Genomic DNA, 4817 nt, shown 5'->3' with positions numbered 1-4817 from the left:
CGTTTATAATTTTGACGAATTGAAAAACTTTCTTAGGGGCTGGCTAGTCACAGTGATCATTGACGTTGGACGTCGTCGCTTAAAATCACAGGGGATGAAAAAAACGTTTTCTTTCTTACTGTTCTCAAATGACCGGATTGGAACAGAAAGGACTGGTATTTTTTAATGACGGATTGTGGTTTCTGGCGATTAAAAAACTGATCACTCTATCAGTTATAGCTGTTTGTATACAATCTGGTATTTTGCATTTCATTCATCTCCCCGTGGTTGAAGGTACTTTTAGTGTTCCTATACTGGTTACGGAACGCATTAACAACTCCTTTATAAGTTAAAAGGCAAGGATCAATACTTTTCAATGTCCATAAATCGTCCATGTTGATATGTAAACTAAATGCAATTCAAAAGACTGACATAGTACCGTATAGGCGTGTTGATCAACATGCGTCGACCAATAATAACAAGCGCTACACTCCCAGAATAAATCATGCCGCTTCATTACTCACAAATACACAGGTAGCTAGGCTATCTACTTAAAGAGGAAGTAATACATCGCTGCCTTTGTGATGTAATTTGTTTCGACAGTAAATATATTATACATGTACAATGTGATTATATTTTTATGTGCAATTTGACAGTGTTTCTATCTATCAGTTAAGAAAAATTCAATTGGACTAATAGAGGCTAATAAAACTCCTTATTAGCTTGAGGCATGAACATCAGGGCCATTTTTTTACAACCCTTCGGTAACAAAAAAACGTGTGAATGGGGCGAAAGCGCTCACTAGTCAGTCATTATTGTTTTTTTTTTTCTTATAGATTTCGTCCGTAAGGAACTTTTTTAAAGATGCTCCACCGCTGATGATAACTGGTATTTTTTCACTATCAAAAACAGGAGCAGACGATTTCGTATTTTTCTTCAGTTACAAAAGTTACTTACTTTACGCCATTAACACCATTGAAAAGTTTGAGCTTCTAATTTTACTTTAAGTTAAAAATATGAAAAAATAATAATAATTGCATCCCGAAAATAATCCGTTCACTATATCCTATATGGAAGGGAATACTATATTGCGCATGCACCAAAGGCGAAATAGAATATTTTATATTATATTTTGTGTTATTAGACATAATATATACATGATCAAACACTAATTATTGTTCAACTGATGAATATCAACATGTTTGTCGGCGGTGGAACATCTTTAAACATGGGATGGATCGTGTATGATATTATATGACCATAATGAATAGGTGGTATGGAAATCATAGTGAATTATACATGTTTAAAAATTAGCCGGGTCCATTGTCCTATGGATAGTAAATAAAATTGGCTAATGGAACATTTCTTCGGCAGTCACATTAGTGCAGTTTGCATAACTATTATTACAGGGGCTCTGTGTTCATTAGTTCGAGTTGACCAGTGACAAGTCTTGGCATTTGATAAAGGGATTCGAAAGGTGACAAGCACACTAAGCTTGCTCAGCCAGGTTTATTTGTAATAAGTAAAACTATTGTATGGATGTTGACCATAGGCATTTACTGTCAGGGTATGTTAGATTATCACTGTAATGTAGGATTTTTAGTGTAACTCCGCCCACTAATTAATTGTATTGCCAATCAAAGTATAACTTAGTATTTTAGTAATTAATTTTAGCATATGGGATAAATGATATAGAGTGGAACCCGAGAGTGTATGAGTGTTAAGTTGATATCATTGAGTGGAGAGTGACCCTTCCTTGCAATTAGACCTAAATACAGTGTTAAGGCCATAGCACCCCAACTTTCCCATACTGTAATATGTTCACTTCACAGTTGTAATATCTATTGTTTCAGGACAAATAACGGACAAATTTATATGAAGAGGAATGCTATGGCGTTTCATTAATCATCGTTTGTACAAATAAACAGTTCACCAAGTGGGTTGACCAACACGGAGGTTTCAGAAGGGTGTGTTATGCGTCACCACGATACTACGCTCATTACCCCGAAAACTGAACAGCCATATCCTGATGGACCTCCAAACTAAAGAAATGGGGAAAATACCATAAACCTCATGGTCAACCAACGATAAGCAAGATACATGGCTTCAGATGTTTTACCAGCCATCATGATGTCATATCGAATGACACCAGCTACACAGTTTCCACATTGCATTCATCATGACTACGTGCTATTTGGACAGGAGATGCGGATGCCAATCGATTCAGACCTCATCCCAAAAAATTTTGTTCATCTGTCACAACATCTGAAAAAAGGTTATTGCTAGAAAATTTAGTAGCAAAAGAGAGAAAACATACAGATTGCACAAGATATGTACAAAAAAGCAATATAACAAATATGTAACCTACAGAGTTTATGGAAGGAGACAAAGTGAGGTTTATATTGCACACAAATCCTTGTGGATGCACCAAAACTAACAGAAAATGGGTAGGACCCTATAACATCGTATGTAAAAGGACCAAAAGACACGGTTAAACTAACGAAGATGCAGTGATAACAAAGATGTCTGTTCTCAATACATACTCAGTGTTAGATAAAACATATTATGATTTGTAAAAGAAGGCCAAATTATTTCCGGTAGCACCTATCAGGACGATACAGAGGAAAAAACTTAGTGCTGAAGAACAATACTGAAGTGATGATTATCACAAGAAAATGAAACCCAAACAGTCAACAACCCACCGAGACAACAGCTACATCAACAGACTAATGATATGGCAAAAACTCCACAACAAGACAAGTGTATTTACAAACTCAAAAGACAACTTGATGGAAGTCAGATTCAGGATTCATACAAATAAGCCAAGATATACAAAGTAAAAACGTGACAAGGAAAGAAGTTAATTGCCAAAATACATTTGCAAAACGTACCAAGGTGTACTGATATTATTACGCGCAATACAAAGATAGTGACTTACACAACGCATGGGTCTTTCAGAGTATGGTGCCTGAAGACCTAAGAAAAGGATTCCATGATTCAAAATGAAATAAGGAATCGGCCTATGAACAAACACAAATTCTTCAGCAAACAGGATGAACGACTTAACTAATGCAGTAGTTGCGCCAATACACGGATTGATCAGTATCGTAATCTAACAAGTTTTATGTTGATCTAAAGAATAGAACCAGTATTAAATCAGAAAGTAGACAAGCAAACTGCATCACCAGAATCGCTTACTCCAGGCAGCACCGTACATTCTACTATCAAAGTGAGGTATACAGATACTTTTGGAAGAATCTGCATGGATTCCAATAAATGCACAATGTTAATATCTCATTTAAGAATAAGACCTACACTGTGCTTGAGTACATCACACAGGAACAAACACTACACTGATCATGTGTATGATCACAAGGTTGCAATTTAAAAAGTTGACAAATCAAATCATGTGAAATATCACACAAATTTATGAATATCACACAACGATTGTATGTGAATATCAACAGATAGTGATCATTCACAATACCACACCTATCAGTGAATATGATAGAGAGGTGACAAATCATTATAAGACGGAAATTCAACGCAAATGTTCAGAAACTTTCATTTGATGTTGACACTTCCTATTTGCTACAGTTTCCAGGAGAACGACCTGTATGGACAAGGAGATACAGTTATTTTTGGCTAGCATTGCATTCGGTAATGCCCACTATAATGTAATGTTGGATATTGTAAAGAAAACAGTAATGGATATATATACTTCACAATGTTACACACTATCAGTGTCTATGACACCAAAAGATGTCTTGGTAATAAATAAACAAAGTAGTAGATTTTTTCATTTTATTCAGAATTATTAACATTAAAGTAAATTTAGTATTGGTATTTTAAAACTAATTAAAATGTACATTCAAATAATTAGATAATCAAATAAATAATTGCCTTTATTGTGATAACTATACGGCGGCGTATTAGGGCCACTATATAATTTAATTTATCAGTGTACGATATTAACTAACTTTGTACAGGATAGTGACTTATCATTGTACGTACAATAGTAATCTTGTACGTACAAGTATCTTTGTTACACTAATCAGTTTTTTATCTTGTACAGTGAAGTTACATCAATGTACACCTATCAGTTTATGATATTAACTACTTGTATGGAATGACTTGTAATTACACATATCACCATTAACAGGTTTGTAAGGATATTGAGTCACCCGCATGATATTTTTCGTAATTAAAGATAGTCGGTCTACTTTGCATTGCTTCAAGCACTATCACAGGGCTTTATTAACTTATATTGACACATATTGAGAAATATAAAGGTATATATTAATGAGGACAATATCTTTTTCACCCATCTAATTTGAAATTGCCGCGATTAAAAGTGTGGAACTGTTATAGTCACTTGCCTTATTTTGACAGACTGACACTTAGTTTCTTTCGCTCTGTTTTAATAGATAAGATACTTTACTGATAAAATGCGATTAAGATACATCACCGGATGAATGATAAGTTTTAACTAATAAAAAGAGGAAGCAAACAAATTCGTTAATTTCTCTTCAGGTATTAAAAGTTAACATACTTCAACTTGTGTCTTGTTTACCTATTATTGAAAGTATGTGGAACTTTGAGCATTTATTTACTTCAGAATAGTAGTATTGAATCGCTCGAGCTTTCGCTTGGAATTTGAGCGGGATCGCGGCGAGAGTTGGAGCGGGGATCGCGGCGATCGCTGGACGGCGGGACGGGAGGATGATCCATCGCTCACAGAGCGGATCCGCCCGCTGTCCTCCCCGCTCTACGAGCGGGTTCGCCCGCTCGTAGAGCGAGTTCGGCTGCTCGTTCCTAGAGCGGATTCGCCCGCTCAT

The 4817-nt window shown here is 35.7% G+C and overlaps 1 pseudogene; it reads right to left on the bottom strand.

Annotated features, from left to right (window-relative positions):
- Positions 1-4817, bottom strand: part of LOC138322115 (ras-specific guanine nucleotide-releasing factor 1-like) — a 7003-nt pseudogene extending 2186 nt beyond the window's left edge.

The sequence above is a fragment of the Argopecten irradians genome, chromosome 4 (assembly GCF_041381155.1).
Source record: "Argopecten irradians isolate NY chromosome 4, Ai_NY, whole genome shotgun sequence".
Classification (NCBI taxonomy): domain Eukaryota; kingdom Metazoa; phylum Mollusca; class Bivalvia; order Pectinida; family Pectinidae; genus Argopecten; species Argopecten irradians.
Note: the sequence above shows the minus strand (reverse complement) of the source record. Positions and strands in the feature narration are given on the sequence as shown.